Raw genomic sequence first — 19,742 nt, 5'->3', positions numbered from 1 at the left:
TTTATGCAGCATAAGATCTGAAAGTATTTTACAAAGTTAGTGTGCCAAGCCATCCACAGCAGCTCACAAAACTCCTGAGGATATGTGGGGAGTAATGTACCACTCCAGGATGATAAGACACACAGCAGAGTGAGCAAATGACACCTGGTGCATCACAAGACTATTGGCCCCTTGAGAATCCTTCAAATAATTGCTTTCTTTTTGCCTCACAGGAGAGCCAGTAAGGAGGAACAGTGACAAACTTATAATCTGGTCACATTTAGGATTACAGGTGTGTGAAATATGAACTATTAATACAACGATTAAATTTAATTTCCCTTTTACTGCCAGGCTTCATGTACAGGAGCCTATGTAGATTCAGTGCAATACCTAAAAAGGCCAGCAGAGTGCAGTAGGTGACAGTCGAGATTGGGGGAGAGTCCAGTTGGGGGTCAATAAGGGATGTGGGACACCAAGTAATCCTCAGGTATGGTGGGTGGAGCACCCAATGAAAAGGGAATAGTACAAAGTAGTTCACCTCCAAAGATGAGCCTTTTAATTATTACAAAAAGATAAAAGCCAAATGGGTCATTCAAGGTGGATTGAACTTTTCAAACTGTGTAGGGGGGCAATGTGAGGGGCAAAAAAAGAGGGGTTGTCACTTCAAGAAACTACAGGGTAAAAATTAAGCATGGACACCTAGGACACCTAAGGAGACAAGCAGGGGGACAGATGCTTATTCTGCATGCAGGTAGTCACTCTTCTGTCCCACTCATTCTTTTTCCTCTGTTCTCCTCAGTATCCTGAATAAAACCTTATAGAGTAGAGGAGATGGAGACATGCATTTGGATGGTGTGGAAATAAAAAAGCCCATTACATAGTGTATCTTAAAAAAACTCATAATAGGAGGGTGGGGTGTTTGGTTGGTAATTTGTCTTGTCAACACAACATAGTACATACACTATATTGCCAAAAGTATTTGCTCACCTGCCTTGACTCACATATGAGCTTAAGTGACATCCCGTTCCTAATCCATAGGGTTCAATATGACGTCGGTCCACCCTTTGCAGCTAGAACAGCTTCAACTCTTCTGGGAAGGCTGTCCACAAGGTTTAGGAGTGTGTTTATGGGAATTTTTGACCATTCTTCCAGAAGCGCATTTGTGAGGTCGCACACTGATGTTGGACGAGAAGGCCTGGCTCTCAGTCTCCGCTCTAATTCATCCCAAAGGTGTTCTATCGGGTTGAGGTCAGGACTCTGTGCAGGCCAGTCAAGTTCATCCACACCAGACTCTGTCATCCATGTCTTTATGGACCTTGCTTTGTGCACTGGTGCACAGTCATGTTGGAAGAGGAAGGGGCCAGCTCCAAACTGTTCCCACAAAGTTGGGAGCATGGAATTGTCCAAAATGTCTTGGTATGCTGAAGCATTCAGAGTTCCTTTCACTGGAACTAAGGGGCCAAGCCCAGCTCCTGAAAAACAACCCCACACCATAATCCCCCCTCCACCAAACTTTACACTTGGCACAATGCAGTCAGACAAGTACCGTTCTCCTGGCAACCGCCAAACCCAGACCCGTCCATCAGATTGCCAGATGGAGAAGCGCGATTCGTCACTCCAGAGAACGCGTCTCCACTGCTCTAGAGTCCAGTGGCGGCGTGCTTTACACCACCGCATCCGACGCTTTGCATTGCACTTGGTGATGTATGGCTTGGATGCAGCTGCTCGACCATGGAAACCCATTCCATGAAGCTCTCTGCGCACTGTTCTTGAGCTAATCTGAAGGCCACATGAAGTTTGGAGGTCTGTAGTGATTGACTCTGCAGAAAGTTGGCGACCTCTTCGCACTATGCGCGTCAGCATCCGCTGACCCCGCTCCGTCAGTTTACGTGGCCTACCACTTCGTGGCTGAGTTGCTGTCGTTCCCAAACACTTCCATTTTCTTATAATACAGCTGACAGTTGACTGTGGAATATTTAGGAGCGAGGAAATTTCACGACTGGATTTGTTGCACAGGTGGCATCCTATCACAGTTCCACGCTGGAATTCACTGAGCTCCTGAGAGCGACCCATTCTTTCACAAATGTTTGTAAAAACAGTCTGCATGCCTAGGTGCTTGAATTTATACACCTGTGGCCATGGAAGTGATTGGAACACCTGATTCCAATAATTTGGATGGGTGAGCAAATACTTTTGGCAATATAGTGTAATTATGAGGGTAGAAGTCACAGATTTCCTTTAAAATTGTTTTTAGGTAGAAGTAAATGCTGTGAATATGCATTCAACTTTGTAGTGTCAGTATTTTGTAGGATCATCTTACGCAGCACTTTCAGCTTTGACAGATGTGTCTCTACTAGTTTAACACATATAGAGACTAAAATATTGGTTATTTAAATGTATAAAGCTCAAACTAAGGCACTCTGGATGAGCAGTGTCTAAACATCATTCAAATCTTTTCACAGTTTATCAACTGGATCGAGGTTCAGACTTTGACAAGGCAATTCTAACATATGATTATGAAACTATAGTCCAAGGACAAATATTTTCCAACCGCAAACTTCAATAGACTAATTATGTCTAATTATAATCTGTGTTCTGTTTTCATTCACTTCAGTTTTTTTATACAGCACCAATTTACAAAAAATTGGTGCTGTATAAATAATTGGTTCAAGACACTTTACAGAGACAGTTTATTCAGATCATATAGTCAGATTGGTCAAAAGTTTTCAGTATCAGGAAAACCAGTGGATTGTATCAAGTCATTGACTTTGCAGGATTCACTCCTTCTGGATCAGCATTTGGGAACAGTAGAGAATCGCATACATCGTGTCGTTGACTCTACAGCAAACCCTGAAACAGTGCACGCATGCAGTAAGATTGGAGAGGAAAAACTTCATTACACTACTAGCGTAAGTAGCCTTCTACTGAAGCTCACTAATGGTTCAATGAGACAGAAGCAGGCACACAAAAGAAACAGTATACTTTCTATATTAGAAAAGATGATAAAAAACCAGTTTTATATCTGGCTTTGTTAAGGAAAGTAAATGTTAAGCAGATGAGCTCTTAGGCAGTTTTCATGCTAAAAGAGCTGAAAGAGAGCAAATTAACCTAATCACAGTAAAAGTTCAACCCAAAGCTATGTATTAGAGTGAAACAGAACTAAATATGGAAAACAGGCTGAATTGATCAATAATCGCAGTTGTTCTTGGCCTTAGCCCAGTTGATATTTCCCTCTAGAGCCTCTTTCCCTTAAAATTAACGAGTTAACACTGGTTTTTCAAACATGGGTCGACCTGCTAACAATCGGCATTTGGCTCCCTTCCAATTGTCAAACAAAGCTCGATCTGGTCCCCTGCTGGCAAGCTGCATGAACTCTGTCCGCCCACTGCTGCGTTTCTGATCATGGCACCACACTGGGTTAGCGCTGATGATGTCACCAGTGCAGCAGAAATCAGGAAAGTAAACAATGGAGAGCAACATGGAAGGGAGTATGCATTTTTGGTTAGCTCTTTTGTCCGTTCAAATCTCTCTTACCAGTGCCATGCAATGAAATGCAAATATGTTTTGGCTAATTAGATTAGATGCAACTACCGCAATTATGTGAGGTACGTTCACTTTGCTCAAAGGTATCACATAAATTAGTGAGTTGACCCAGGTCTGATGTTTACACAGTATGCTGATTGAAGCTGAGCCATTTGAAGGTGATTTTAACCTAGTCTCTTGCTGATTAATTTCAAGTCAACGTGAATCAGTGAGCTGTTCCCACTGCCACTAAAGCCGATTGTTCCCGGGTTTAAATGGGTTGATGGGCAAGTGGGAAAGGGGGTATAATATGTTGTAGCAGCCCTGCAACATACTGGCGACCTGTCCAGGATATACCCCGTCTCTCGCCCAGAGACCAGTCTCTGGGCGAGAGACCCTGACTAAGACTATGCGGGAAAAAATAGATGGATGGATAGATGATGTAACAGCCAAACGGGACAAGACCAGATTAATCTACGATGAGGAGAAAAAGCAGAGTGAACATTAAGTTAGGGGATGGATAAACAAAAAAAAAGCAGAATTCTTTTTGCAGAATATTGAAAAGTTGTCCCCATGTAGTCTAGCAGCTTATAGCTATAGCAGCATAAATATAGATATAATGTCCAAATAAATCTCCCAGACAGAAAAAATTATACAGTGTATTGTGCTTAAAAAGTGTTGAAAAATTTGTGAGTTTCTTGTTTTTCTCCTGGGAAATAATCTCGGAGAAATGTTTTCGAGGCAACCCAATCAGATGCCTGACCTACTCTGACTCCTTCTAAGGTGGAGAAAGAGCTGCTCTACTTTTAACACCCTGGGATAATGGAGCACCTAACTCTATGTAAGGTTAAGTGAAGCCACCTTAGAGAAGAAACTAATTTCAGCTGCTTGTGACCAGCTCCTGATCAGAAGAGAATGTTTATTGTTAAATGCTCTTCGTCTTTGATATAGTAATGGAAACAGCTTCAAGTTCTGTTTCATATCATTCTTAAAGCAGAACTAAGTAATTTTTGAGTGGGGCTCCCCCAACAGAACCTTTTAGAAATAGCACTGCCATAAACACTAACTGTTCTCCATGTACCTCACACCCCACAGTTACAAACCTATTGTCACTCAAAGCAGATTAAAGATGCATGTCTGGATGAACAAATTCAAACTAGTGCACAGGAAGCTTTTTTATTTTGGTGGCTTTGCATTTCATAATTCTCCAAAATCTAAAAGTGTTCTATAATAACCTGTGAGTAACGCAGCAAGGAAAGTATGGCTGATGTTGATGACCTTATACTGAGCTGCTGTAAAAGTGTATGTGAGATTAAGAACAGAGCCGCAAATCTTCTACCAGGTTGCAGCAAAGAACTTTTGCAAGCAGGACCCCTCACCCATCTTATAAACACATACATTACAGCACCTTGACAGGCACTTAAAAAAATGGTTTGTTGAGGTAAAAACGTTACTTAGTGCTGCTTTAGATCGAGGTGAATTGAACAGGATGTGATGTTAGTTTTCCACCACCAATAGAAGTTTGAATGAAGACAGTTTGATTTTGGCCTGACTTGATCAGAGCACGTTGAACCACATCTGCTGTGTCCCCTACATGACTGTTGGTAAATGTTAAATGGGACTTAACATGTTTTCACTTTCGAAATGGCTTTCTTATTTTCACAGTTTCAAAAAGATCAGGAAGAGCACAAAAAATCAATCTTTATTCAACAGCTTCTGTCACCTATGCTGTGGATATCTGCAATCCCTCAATAAGTAGGGTAACACGGGCCTATTGGCTTTATGTCTGATGAATGTTCTCCTTCCCTGTGGTGACACTTTTGGTGGAGGACCATGTTTGGTTGGTTTGCAGTCATATTATTTCATTTTTGTGTTGAGATGATGGATTAATCAGACTGTCAAACCTTGGGATAGTTTGTATTCCCTGGTCTTCGAGATGTTGTTTACTCAAAAGACTTTCTTCTCCGATATCCATCTTCCTAACAGCTCTGACCAACTTGCTTGTCTCTGTAGACACAAGAAAATATTATAGGAAAGAAAAGATTTTTTCTTGATTCGTCTATGGGTGTAATGTTTGCATTCAAACTCTGTAAACACCTGTCACTGTGTCCTCTGTCATCAGTATGGTCCTATCATCTGCATGTCAAAGGTTACCAAACAAGCCCACGGCTGAGCAAGCAGCAGGATCAAACAAAGAAGAGCAGGAGGCAAATCAGTTGACTTTTTTCCCCAGAAGGGACAGTTATCGACAGCAGCTCCAACCATCGGTGAAAACACACACACAGCTTAGCAGATTGCACACATTTCTCACGCAAAAATGAATTCTATCTCATCCTTCAGCATGCATTCAGCTAATTGGAGTCTGATGAAGAGGTCCGATGAAAAAACAATGAAGCAGGCAGCCGAGGATATCGCCAGCCAACACAATTGGAGTTATAGTAAAGCTGTGCAGATAAAATCTCTGCCAGAGCATCTAAAAGCCTACAGTAGCCCCTTTTTTCTTTCTTCTGGCATTGGCAAAAATGAATATGAAGAAGCTTAATTGAGGCCAGTGTCTTGGGGGACTTGGTTGGAGCAGCTGTATTATTTGCTCCATCCACTCTGCACCCAGGACGTCTGTTTTCCATTTCTTTATGAGCCTACGGCCTTCTTACCTGCCCCACTTCTGTCCACAAGGTGCTCTCAGTCTTGCAAAAGGTGACGGGCAGGCCTTTAAGACACAAGGCAGGTTCCTTTGTTTCTTGTATGACATTGAGAGCACATTCGAATTCAGTATACAGTAATCTGAAAATTGATCTTATCAAGGCAACCCAAAAGAATCAATAAATGAGGAGTAGCTCATTGCCAGTTAACTCTCTATGGTTTGGCTGAAAAAAAGAAATGTAGATAAATCTAACTCATTAAGCAGCCCTAGGAGCAACAATGTAAAACATTTGGCACCTAAAATACAAAGACTTATAAATTGAAATAAAGCCTGTTGCCCTTACAGCTCAGGCAGTGATATCCCCACAACCCTGAATTTATCCCTCTCATTCTTTCTGCACTGGCCATTCTTCCAAGCACAAAGCTAATATGCGGCGGGCCTGACAGTCGCTACTGCGTGAAGAGGCATTTACATAAGCTTGTGTATACGGCCATTGTGATCATAATAGGCGTGTGATCTCCTGTGTCAGCGAATGAGAAAAACATCTCATCCATTCAAATAGATATGTCAGCCAAAGCATTAGCCTTCCATATAATTGGCCACAGAGGTCATCCTGGCAAAGCAGAGAGGCGACATTTAATGTGGCATAAGAATTTGTTGTGCACATCCGAACCCCCCCTCCACCCCCCTCTCTCACCCAGACAAACAAAATCTGCTCTCGCCTGGTCGAAATGTGACACCCGGCCCGATCGGTGCCAGTCACAGCTGCTCACCCAGGGCTTGTGTTTCTCGAGAAAGATTTCTGTAATGGTTTCCATTAATATCACTTATGTCTACCATCCCTGAAGAGACATGCCGCCCTCCTTGTTCTACTAATGCATCATCTGAGTGCACTGTGGCAAAGGGCCGTAAGAGTCAGTTCAAAGGATGGCACACTAACATGGAAGCCTGACCTTGATTCAATAACTATGACATTTATTTATTCCTCATCGTAGTTTTTTTGTCTGGTACGTTTTTTTAAGCTTTTGCGGTAAAAATACCCATATAGATACCTTAACACTGCTCGAACTTGAATACTAACATTAAATTATTCATACATTTTACTTGAAATATTCACAGTCCAAACTACAGTCTATTTACCATTTTTTCATTGGTATTTTATCTATTTAGTTTGGGATAAGTTGGGTCAATTCAATTCTGATAATTTTTTCTTTGGCTCTTCACAACCACCATTAAGCATTTTCTCTATGGATAAACCTTACACACACAAGAGCATCCTCACAAACAACCTACAGGTACTTGGATTCGGTTACTTAAATACTCGGCATTTTTTATCTTGAGCTACCACTTTATGCATTGCTTATTGATTAATACTGTATACCCTTCAGTATCTGTAGTTCTATATCAGTTGGTTGTGCAGTTCTTTTTACATTTCTCTTTGCAGGTAATGAAGCAGTCAATAACTCAATAACTCTCTTTTGTCTTCTCTTTCTATCATATTTCCCCCCCTCTTCTTCTTCTACTCATTTCTCTCTCCTCTTCTACTTTTTCAATGTAGTGTCCGAATAAAATGAATAATAACTACATAAATCATAATAAAAATATTTACATATATAAGTCAGGCAGAGCACTATGGTGAAAGTAATAATACTCCACTTGTGAGAGTGAAATCTGCTGGGCTCTTTCTGGCATTAAAACAACAATTCCTATTGCCACACACACCCACCGACACACAAAAGAGTGATATAATATAATATACATTTTGGTATAATATAACCTTAACTTAATTTCCTCTCACAATCTGGTAGGGTGCCATAACCCTACTGCTGACACCTCAAAATATATTGAGTAATCCCCTGTAGCAGTTAGGATTTATATTATTTGGCCATTTTTAAAAGCTCCTCTCAATAATGAACACTTCTAACACCTGGGGTATGTGTTATGACAACAATACGACAAGGTGTGGAATATAAATGTAAAATAGAGAGCCTATAGCACAATCAGATAGTCATTGATCTCAGTTTTTTTTAAAACATGTGTCATGAAACGAGGACAGATGGACCCAGTATTCAAGGCGAGACAGTCAGTAGGAAAGTTCAAAAAGTTTATTAAAATAAAACAAAAACTGAAGTGGAGCTGTGGCTCGCGGATGCTGCAGGCTGGGGGGCGGGGCATCTCAGACACTCTAGGGAGGAAACACAGGTAAGTGACCACGATAAACTGATATAAGATTATCTGTGTTGGTCACTTACCTGGTTTAACAGTCTAGACCACGAATGTCCCAGTGCTGCAGTCCCAGAGGTTATGCTGGAAGCCGATCCTGGTCAGGGATCCAGAACAGACAGGAACAGGCAGGATCCAGATCAGGCAGGAACAGGAACAGGTGGCAGGATCCAGACTTCCAGGCATCCACAGGCTTCAGGGAGGGTTCAGAGTCTGACTGGGACCAGAAGCATGACCAGGTGGTCACGCACAGGAGCAGACAGGATCAGGTGCAGACAGGCAGGAACAGTGGAAGAGGGTAGCCGAGACAGAACTTGAAGCAGGACTTTAAACTGGTCTCCTCCCTGGAGCCAGGCTTACTGGATGAAAACTGAACCTCCCCCCATAATGAGCCAAAAACCCAGAGGACTCTGTAAGGGGAGGAACAGTGGACGATCAGGAGACGAGACCCTCTAAAACCCTCTTTCCACTGGCAGCTAGGATCCAGGACATGAACCACAAAATAAAACAGAACAGAAAGACTGACAGAAAGACAAGCAATGATCTCGGACTGAATGCTCAGGTTGAACTGAATATAAACTACAGGAAACAGGTGAGAGGAATAAATTATAATGAGGCAGGGAGGGAAAAACGACAGGTGAAAGAAATAACTAATTAAGGGAGAGCAAACAGGCCAGATCATGACAACATGTGGATAAATTAATAAAAAAAAACCTGGGAACCTTAAATTTTCAAATCAGAATAGCTTTGTAAAAAACTTGTTAACCAAAGAAACTGTGGCCGCTACAAGTAAAAGCATCAAGAAAGTTTTATATCTTAGAGTATAACTAATAGATTCTGAATCATCTCATTTCATTTATTTCATTATTTCCCTCTTGTCTTTAATTTCCTCTTTTTGTTGATTTTAAGACATAGGACTGTAGGAGTAAAGAGTATAGGAGTATTTTATACAATATTCAAGCTGTAGTGACAAGTTTTGTAGCATGTCATTCCCTGCCAGTGTTAGATTTTGCAAGTTTATCATTCAGTTTCTGTTCAGCTTGCCATGAAATCCACTGTGCAGAGGTTTCATGTCTTGTCAAGAAAATATTTTTTTAAAACCTTTTTTTTGGACATCCAACCTTAGTGGCAGAGTGAAACAATGGGTAGCCGTTAAGAAATGGTGCAGGCTTTCTGCAGGCAGGGAAACCTCAAGGTAGAAGTTTACAAAGCACACTTCTGCTCAAGGGAACAACCACCTGGGTCTGTCCAGGAAAGCTCAACTGGGTTATAGAGCGCAGTTTTCAGCCAAACTCAAAACAAGCAGATCTCTTCAGAGAAACTTGATCTTATTTTTTGTCTTTCAAGCAAGTTGCTTTCCAGAAAAATAAAAAGCCATAGTCCCTCTAAAACCTTATGGGAACTTTACATTGTTCTTAAAAGAAAAGGTAAAAAAAAAAAAAGTCAGAAATTTACTTTATGCAGAGGATTCAAGTATGGATGATTGTAGTGTAGTAGTTTTTTTTTTTTTTACCCATTTAAGCAATCAGCCTTTTTTGGTTGCAGCGATTACCAGAGCTGGGCTTTAACACCACACAAAGAGCAAATGCTGCTGCAGGTTCTTATAATTGGCTTGTAGATCCATCATCTGCTTTGGAGATACTGGGCGGATGTTTCAGTATGATGATTGCCTTTAATCAAAAATGGTGGCAGGAAGTGATTGCATTAGGAGTAACTTGATTTCTCTCTCAAATGTCTGTGAGGAATCAAACAGCAGGGCTGATATTTATTACATGTAATGCATTATGCAGGTATTTCGTTCCAGGAAGAGCAGACTCCACAGTTCAAAGAAAAAGACGATACAGGACCGACTGCATTTCTAAACTTTATAGAGAAGAGAAAACTATGTTTAACATTAATCTGTTTCCTATAAAACCTTAGTAAGTACAGATAGAGCACTTTTCAACGCTGTGCACCACTCACACTTCTAGCTATATTTTTTCACATTAAAGTCCCAAGCTTATAGAAATTTATTGCATTTTATGCTAGACAGGCAAAAAGCAGTGGATATGTTTAAAGAAGAATGTTTGATAGATAAGAAATATTTTACCAATAGAAATCAGATCACCTGTATTATCTCTGCTAAAAAAAACATAATTTCTTTAAAAATTAAAAGTCTGGAAATTGTTTTATCACCTAACCCTGTTTTAAACACCTATATTATTGACCTGTCTGGCATGTGTATTTGTCTCTACAGAGATGTTTGCTTTTTAGGACACCTCTTAAGCTTTAGCACAACAGCTGTATCTATACTGAGAACATAAAGAAAGACTTTTCAAGCAATGTCCAATTGCAGCTAAATCGTCCTTGGTTTTAATATCACGTTGGGTTTCTGCATATAGTAACTAATAATATAACTGGTTGCTCTGGATTTTATTTCAAGGTATCATTGTAGAGAGGCATCAAAACATATCCCCTGCACTGTTCAAATCTCTTCATTACTGAACGCAGTCCTACAGGCACACTGGTCACACAAATACTAATTAAATTTTTTTGATAATATATGAAGACAGAAGAGATCGTAATTACTCTCTTGGAATCATTGAATCTTTTGTATTTATTGTTTAATCCAGTTATTACTTAGAAATAAAGTTTTGCCACTTTAAGTCTGAAATATGTCTCTCTGTCTCACTGGATATACAGAAATATGCAAATTTGGGGTGGGGTCATTTGTTTTATTATTTCGTTATTTGCACCGTGAATAAAGAACAGCTCCCAACTTGACTTGGACGGTAAATCTGGTCCAGAACTGCCACTGCAGCATTTGTTAATAAATAACTACCTCCCGTTATATCTACTCATTTAACAATCTACTTCTGATATTAAAATTAATTCTCCTTAAACAGTGATCGCATTTTGTTGGATAAAAAAATTGTATGACAAGATCTCCCCTTTTATCTAATTGCTTTCTAATCCAATAGGAAGAGAATTAAAGACATTACTACATTATTAAGGGGTGGAGCTGTTTTTCCAGTTTCAATGTGCATGTTTTCTAAGCAATTACAAGGCTTTTGTTGGGCTACTCTATAAAAGCCTGGAATTCAACACTAATCCAGACATTTTGAATTGAGAAAGCTTCCTGGATGGGAAATGAAAATGTCTTCAAACCTGAAAGACAAAGTCCAGTGGTTTGTTTTTTAACTTTGAATAAAAGAAAGAGCTGTTCTCTTTCCCTTACCTTTTTTTTTTTCTCAAGTTCACAATCAGCAGGGAAACAAAGGGTTTTTCCACCTCATGTCCATGAGAATGTCAGCTCTGGCCCCATGGATCTTAGGATCAAAGCTAACAGGTGGGATAGCACACCAACCTTTTTTCCTCTCTTTCATTGTCAAAGAAGTCTGAATCAATTGTCTCCACAACAGGCTTAGGTGGCTCTAAAGGGATTAGGGCACGCAATGGGTGTCTATCCAACAGACTGATGTTTTGATTGAAAGAGTCTTTCCAATACCAGCAGGAACTAAACCTTTACTTAATAGCTAATAGTTCAAATATTACTTGCCCAGTTGTCATCTTACTTGATAAAGGAACACAAACTTTACACAAAAAGTTGGTGTCTAGGTGTCTTTTTATGAACGATTGCGTGGGAAAAAGGTTTTTGAGAGGAATGCATAACCAAACTGATGAGGATGACTAAAACACGCTAAAGGAATTTCAGTCACACTGCTGCAGCTGACCAGATAAACTGAGCTTGACAGCATTTCTTGATAAGAAGAGAGCTTCTACATGTGTTACCTTTTCTGTATCTATTACTCTCCTCATTCGTAGGTGTCATTTCGGTGTACAGCATTTTTAATCCTCCTAACATTGAGGAACACCCTGCAATATCCCAGATAGCAGCTCCGGGGGAGAGGAAACACAAGTGGGTGATGAGATGTACCTCAGACTGTATGGATCCTATACGATATGGTGGAACAACTGTCAAGCAGAGTTTTTGTATATTTAAACAAAACTGTAATAAAATGCTCCAAGGTTATGCTACACCTTAATATAAGCAATTAAACAGTAGAAATATTATCCATCCATCCATCCATCCATCCATCCATCCATCCATCCATCCATCCATCCATCCATCCATCCATCCATCCATCCATCCATCCATCCATCCATCCATCCATCCATCATTTTCTCCTGCTTAGTCCTGTCAGGGTTGCTGTGGGGCTGGTGCCTATTTCCGCCAGACTATGTTCTGCCATAGTAGTGGGGACCATTTGACTCCCATTGACTTATTTTGATTTTCAGTCATTTTCAACCCTTTCTATGCCCTAACCCTATGACTAACCCTAAACTTAACCATTACTAGTGCATACCTCACCTTAACCCGAACCCAATTGACACCTTAGCCCTAAACCTAACCATTAGCAAAATAGCTTGTGAGGACCAGGAAAATGTCCTCACTTTTCAACAACTGGTCCTCAATCTGAGGGTGAAATTGGAAAAATGGTCCTCACTCTGAGGGCTAGACAGTTAAACACACACACCCATACACACACCTGAGGACAATTTAGAGAAGCCATTTAACCTAACAATAATATTTTTGGACTGTGGGAGGAAGCCGCAGTACCTGGAGAGAGGTTTGCATGCACGGGGAGAACATGCAAACTCCATGCAGAAAGACCCTTGACTGGGAATCGAACCCAGAACATCTTGCTGCAAGGTAAAAATTGCTCAGTTGAAATATTATTAAATCCAACATTACGTAAAGACATAAAGTCATGATCATCACTGGACTGTGTATTTAAATCAAAGTGGAACACAACATTTATTTGAAACAGTAAGGTGTTTAAAACCCAATTATTGTGTGGTTAAATAGTTTAAATTCTAGTCACCTGGAGTTTATTTGTTGGCTACAGTGTCTGTCAATGAAATAAAACTGGAAATAGAAACTGAGCAGGTATGTTAACCTATAGCGAAAAAGAAGAGTCAAGTGTCACATACTATGGTAGGCTGATGCTACATTATTTGAAAAGTGTATCTAAATATTTTTCACTTCATGATAACTGACAAATTTGTGTTGCTGTAATAGATGAAATCCCAGTGAAATAAATGGAAAGTAATAATTCTTATGACAGAAAATGTGAAAAATCTTGAGTAAAACGTTTGTATAGAAAGTGCTTTGAGGCAGATAGTTCAGCCACCTCCCAGCTCTCACATTCAAATATTCAGTAAGCATGTGGGATAATCATCTTTATTGAATTATGTGACTGGACTCCATCCAGTGTGAGATCTCAGATGTGTTAAAATTTGCTTTTTCACTCTTCAAACCCTCTTCCTCATCCATCAAATGCAATAACTCTGAGCTGTTATAGGCCTTCTTTAAAAGAGGGGTGCAAAGTTTGAAGCATACATATGTTCCAGCTGTTAGTTGCCTTTTCTTTTTGACATCTATTTCAATTCATTCATTCTATTTACACAGTTCTGATTCACAACACGTGTCATCTCGAGTTGCTATTTAATTTAATTTAATCAGACCATACAGTACATTCTGACAGGTCAAAAATTATCTTACTAAGGAAACCCAGCTGATTGCATGAAGTCATTGACTTTGGATAATCCTCTTGGATTAGAATGTAGCATTAGTAGATTCTTGCTTGCATCATGTCATTGACTTGTCAGTAATCCCTCACACAAATCATGCATACAGTGACAGTGGAGAGTAAAGACTCAATTTTAATAAGGAGAAACCAGCAAAACCAGTCTCAGTGTGAGCAACCATCTGCAAAGACAGACTAGAGGTTCAAGACACAAAAGCAGGCAAACAAAGGGAACATAGAAGCACTGATCCATAAATGCTTTCTATGTTAGAGAAGGTGACATTAAACTAGCTACATAGGTTCATGCAAGAAAGACAGTTAAACAGATGAGCTATGAGCTGGTTTTCATAATAAAAGGCAGGAAAGAGAACAGTTAAACACAGTAAAAGCTTAGACCATAGCTATGTCTAGGAGGGGAACAGGACTAAGCACTGGAAAACAGGCCCAACTCTATCATCTTGGAGATGTTGATAGCAGCAGCCCAGCGGATCTTTCCGTTGAGGGTGTTGATACTGCCAAACAGGACCAGACCAAAATGAATCTACTTTTCTGAGACAAACCAGAGAAAACATAAAGTTTGGGGTTGGACCATAAAATAATGCAGAATTGGAGAGTAGAGATAGAGTTAAGAAAGAAAGAAAGATGAAATGTGTTCCCTTTTGTCATCCAGCAGTAGATGCCTACAGCAGCAAAACTACAGAAAGAAATCAGGATAAACTGAGCAACTCTAACTATTGACTTAGAAATAGACAGGGTTTATGCCCCAATACATACAGGAGATACCATCAAAAATGTCCATAAAAAACTTGTATAAGATACAGTCTGTTTCAGTTAAAGTCTTAGTTATTTCGACTAACCCAAAGTTAATTTCAAACCTGTTCAAAAGGAGGTTGGGTTAGTTAAACATAATTTTCTAAACTAATAATTGTCATGATGTGAGAAGAACGACTCTGAATCAGGGCAACCACGGAGACAGTTAGATCAGTTTAAGAAAATGTTTATTGAAACAGGGAACAGAAAATGGAGTCTGGCAGGATCTTCCTGGTACAGCCTAGGGAAAAGATGGGTGATGGTGAACAACTGGTCTGAGGTGGAGGGAAGGCGGAGGATGCTGAACTCACGGGGCTTGAGGTTGTCTTGAGCTAGGAAGGATGTGTCCAGGGTCCAGGGGCAACTGACTCTGCACTCCTCAGGTGATGGTTTGTAGGAGGGTGGACAGGCAGGTGGGCTCCTGGAGGAGGGCTGCGGCAAACTGGCTGGGTTGGTGGCTAGGAGGGAAAAACAGACACAGGATTAGATCAGGTTTGAACACAAATCTAGGAAGCTGGTCGGTCATATACCACGCTGGTAGCGAGAAAGAACTGACGCCCTCCTCCTGGTCCCAGCTCCTTAAGTAGGCTCCAAAATTAACCGAGATGAGCTGCACCTGCCCATCACACCCTGCAGAGAAGAGAGAGACACAGACACCAGACCTGCAGCATGACAGCACCCCCCCTCTAACGGACGCCCCCTGGCGGCCGTCCGGAAGATGATGCCTCAAAGGCAGAGATGAGGTCCGGGTCCAAAATGAAGGAGCGCGGAACCCAGGAACGTTCTTCCGGCCCGTAACCAGCCCAGTCCACCAGGTACTGGAGACCGCGACCACGCGGCCTGGACGCCACAATACGGTCCACTGTGAAGGCGGGATGACCATCAATAATCCGGGCGGGTGGAGGGGGCCTGGAAGGAGGGGACAATGGACTGGAAAATACAGGTTTAATCTGGGAAACATGGAAGGTAGGGTGAACACGGAGATGAGTTGGGAGCTTGAGTCTGACTGCTGTGGGACTGATAATGCGGTCGATCTTGAAAGGGCCAAGAAACTTAGGACCCAGCTTCTTCGACAAAGCCTTTAAAGGGAAGTCTTTGGAAGATAGCCACACCTCCTGCCCAGGGGTGTAAGTAGGTGCCGATAGGCGCTTGCGATCAGCGTACCTCTTGTTTTGGGCAGACGTGCGCTCCAGGGCGGCCTTAGTCTGATCCCAAACTTTACGGCATCGATTGAGGTGTGACCTGACGGATGGAAGAGCTGAATCTGGGAATGAAGAGGGGAGAAGAGAGGGATGGTATCCTAGGGATGCCTCGAAAGGGGACAATCCAGTGGCAGCTGATATATGCGAATTGTGGCAGTATTCAACCCAGGGGAGATGCCGACTCCAGGTGGTGGGATTGTGGGAGCAGAGGCAGCGAAGGGTGTTCTCAACCTCCTGGTTGAGTCTCTCACACTGCCCATTGGACTGGGGATGAAAACCAGAAGAGAGAGAAACCTTAGACCCTAAGCATTGGCAGAAGTCACGCCAGACCTGGGAAATGAATTGTGGGCCACGGTCAGAGATGATTTCAACTGGGAGACCATGGAGTTTGAACACATGGTTGACCAATAACCCGGCAGTCTGGAGAGCAGAGGGAAGTTTGGTGAGAGCAACCAGGTGGCAAGCCTTGGAGAACCTATCGATGATGGAGAGGATGACAGTTTTGTGGCTGGACGGGGGGAGCCCGGTGATGAAATCCAGAGCGATGTGAGACCAAGGACGACTGGGTGTTGGCAGAGGTTGGAGGAGACCAGCAGGCGGTCTGCAGGACCCCTTGTTGCGGGCGCAGATGGAGCATGCCGAGACAAACTCTGACACGTCCTTGTTTAGAGACGGCCACCAGAAGTATCGTCTGAGAAGAGCGATGGTGCGGCTGGAGCCCGGGTGGCCAGAGAACTTGGAGGAGTGTCCCCAGCGGAGCACTAGGGAGCGTACAGCAGATGGTACATACAATCGTCGGGGAGGACCACCTCCAGGGTCTGGCTCGATCTCCTGTGCCCGTCTGACCCTTCTCTCCAGTTCCCAGGTGAGGGCACCAACGACACAGGACGTGGGAATGATGGGTTCAGGATCCATGGACTCTGAGGTGGTGGAGAACTGTCGGGATAGTGCGTCAGGCTTGACGTTCTTGGAACCTGGGCGGTAGGTAATAGTGAAATGGAAGCGTGAGAAGAACAATGCCCAGCGGCTTTGGCGGGGGTTGAGTCGTTTTGCGGATTGGATGTATGAAAGATTCTTATGATCTGTCCAGATTATGATGGGTAACTCTGTTCCCTCCAGCCAGTGACGCCACTCCTCCAGAGCCAGCTTTATAGCTAGAAGTTCACGGTCTCCCACATCATAGTTTCTCTCAGCAGGGGAAAAACGCCTAGAAAAAAAAGGCACAAGGGTGAAGCTTTCCATCAGAGGTAGACATTTGTGACAAAACGGCCCCAGCTCCGGAGTCCGAGGCGTCAACCTCCAGAGTGAACTGAGCCTTTGGGTCGGGATATGTGAGGATAGGGGCCTGAGAGAACCTCCCCTTGAGGAATTGGAAGGCCTTTTCTGCAGCAGGTGTCCAGGAAAAAGTCTGTTTGGTGGAGGTGAGTGCAGAAAGGGGTGAGGCAATAACACTGAAGTTCTTAATAAAGACACGGTAAAAGTTAGCAAACCCCAGGAAGCGTTGGATGTCCTTCCGGGACCTAGGTGTAGGCCAGTCCTCCACAGCCTTGATCTTAGCTGGGTCGGTCTTCACCTGTCCACCCTCGAAGATGAAACCAAGGAAACTGATGGACTTTCGGTGGAACTCGCATTTCTCAGCCTTGACAAACAGGCGGTTCTCCATGAGTCTTTGGAGGACCTGGCGAACATGCTGCTGGTGTTGGCTGAGTTCTTTAGAGAAAATAAGGATGTCATCAAGATAAACAAAAACAAAGTGGTTGATGAAGTCTCTGAGAACATCATTAATAAGGGCTTGGAATATGGCTGGGGCATTGGTAAGGCCGAACGGCATGACCAGGTACTCAAAGTGGCCGAGTGGAGTCTTAAAGGCTGTCTTCCACTCATCCCCCTCACGGATACGGACCAGATGGTAGGCATTGCGAAGGTCGAGTTTGGTGAAGACAGTGGCGCCCCTAACTGTCTCAAAAGCTGAGGCCAACAGGGGTAACGAATATTTGTTCTTAACTGTTATCTGGTTGAGGCCCCGATAATCTATACAGGGACGTAGTAACTTATCCTTTTTAGCAACAAAGAAAAATCCTGCCCCAACCGGGGAGGATGAAGGGCGTATTATACCCGCTTTGAGTGATTCTGCAACGTATTTTTCCATGGCATCCTGTTCAGAACGGGACAACTTATAAAGACGAGCAGACGGCAGGGGAGCCCCAGGAAGGAGGTCAATGGGGCAATCGTAGGGACGATGAGGCGGGAGACTCAAGGCTAAGTCTTTGCTAAAAACACGCTGGAGGTCTAGGTACTCGGAAGGAACAAGAGACAGATCAGGGGGAACCTCGGAGGAGACAGGATCAACAGAGGAACGAGGAAGAGCAGAGTGGAGGCATGAAGCCAGGCAACTGGAACTCCATGTCTCAACCCGAGACTCCTTCCAATTTATGTGCGGATCATGAGCGGTCAGCCAAGGGTAACCTAAAACTACAGGTGAAAATCTGGTGGGAAAAATAAAAAAAGAAATGTTTTCATGATGATTGCCAGAAACAATAAATTTTAGGGGAATAGTCTGATGAGTAATAGTGGCTAAGGGGCTGCCATCCAGTGCTGCAACTGAGATAGGGGAGGTTAGTAAACGAACTGGAATGTGCAATTTCTTAACTAAAGCTGGGTCAATTAGGCTCTGCTCAGAACCTGAATCAACAAGGGCAGCAACTGGATGTTCTGATTCCTGGAAGCAAATCACAGATTGTAAAGTTAACTGAAGAGGGGGGTTTTCTGAACAGGCGCCCGCCAGGATCCCCTGGACTACTGGCGGGCAAAATCTTTTGGGCGAACAGGGCAGGTTAACCGGAAGTGCCCGTAAGCACCGCAGTAAAGGCACTGTTTAGCTCTCATACGTCTGTCCCTCTCCTCAGGAGTTAGTTTGGTGTTTCCTAGTTGCATCGGTTCTTCTGCTGATTGGCATGCTGAGGGAACTGGACGAGGTCTAGATGACGTAATCTCAGCAGGAGCTGCGAGCTGCAGCACCTGAGGTGGAGCCTGACTCCGCCTCTCTCGAGCTCTCTCCCGGAGCCGATCGTCTACCCGTACCGCTAGTTCGATTACATCCTCCAGGCTTTGGGGCTTGTCCCGACTTGCGAGTTCGTCTTTAAGTCTCTCAGAAAGACCATTTAGAAACGCCGCTTTAAGAGCGAGAGCGTTCCAACCCGACGGCGCAGCCAGGGTTCGGAAATCAACCGCGTAATCGGCCACCGATCGACTTCCCTGTTTCAACGCCCACAGCCTCTTCGCTGCCTTCTCCTCACTTAACGAGGAGGAAAAAGTTCTTTTGAACTGGGTGAGGAAGTCAGCGTAACTAAGGTCAAGTATGCTGGTCTCATCGATAAATGATTCCGCCCAACTCAGGGCTCTATCGCGAAGGAGACCCACAATATATGAAATCCTCCCCGCGTCATCAGGAAACGACTGAGGAGAGCGACAGAAAACCAAGGAGCACTGCAACAAGAAACCCCTGGATTTATTTAAATCACCCGAAAAAGGCTCAGGAGTGGGAGCGGACACCCCGACGCAGGGAACTGTCAGCGACACGGGAGCAACAGGATCAGCGGGCGGCTGGACTACAGGCGGGGGAGCGGAGGTAGGCTGAACCATATTTAGTTGGCCTCTAAGATCTTGGAACTCATGGGTTAGTACACTCATCGCCTGGATTAATTGCGTCTGTTGCTGATTCATGGATTGTAAAAGGGTCTCATGCTGTCCTAACAATAGACCTTGGTGTGAAACCGCGCTCCGTAGTTGCTC

The 19,742-nt window shown here is 43.0% G+C and overlaps 1 long non-coding RNA gene across 1 annotated transcript; it reads right to left on the bottom strand.

Annotated features, from left to right (window-relative positions):
• Positions 1 to 14,952: 14,952 nt before the first annotated feature.
• Positions 14,953 to 15,374, bottom strand: LOC119783596. Its single transcript, XR_005280822.1, has 3 exons — positions 15,279 to 15,374; positions 15,060 to 15,206; positions 14,953 to 14,989 (listed from the first exon to the last, which is right to left on the bottom strand). It is a non-coding gene; the product is annotated as an uncharacterized LOC119783596 (long non-coding RNA).
• Between the last annotated feature and the right edge of the window lie 4,368 nt (positions 15,375 to 19,742).

The sequence above is a fragment of the Cyprinodon tularosa genome, unplaced genomic scaffold (genome assembly GCF_016077235.1).
Source record: "Cyprinodon tularosa strain WSP-4 unplaced genomic scaffold, ASM1607723v1 ctg208, whole genome shotgun sequence".
In the NCBI taxonomy this organism is placed as follows: domain Eukaryota; kingdom Metazoa; phylum Chordata; class Actinopteri; order Cyprinodontiformes; family Cyprinodontidae; genus Cyprinodon; species Cyprinodon tularosa.
The sequence above is the reverse complement of the archived record's forward strand: the minus strand, read 5'-3'. Positions and strand labels throughout refer to the sequence as shown.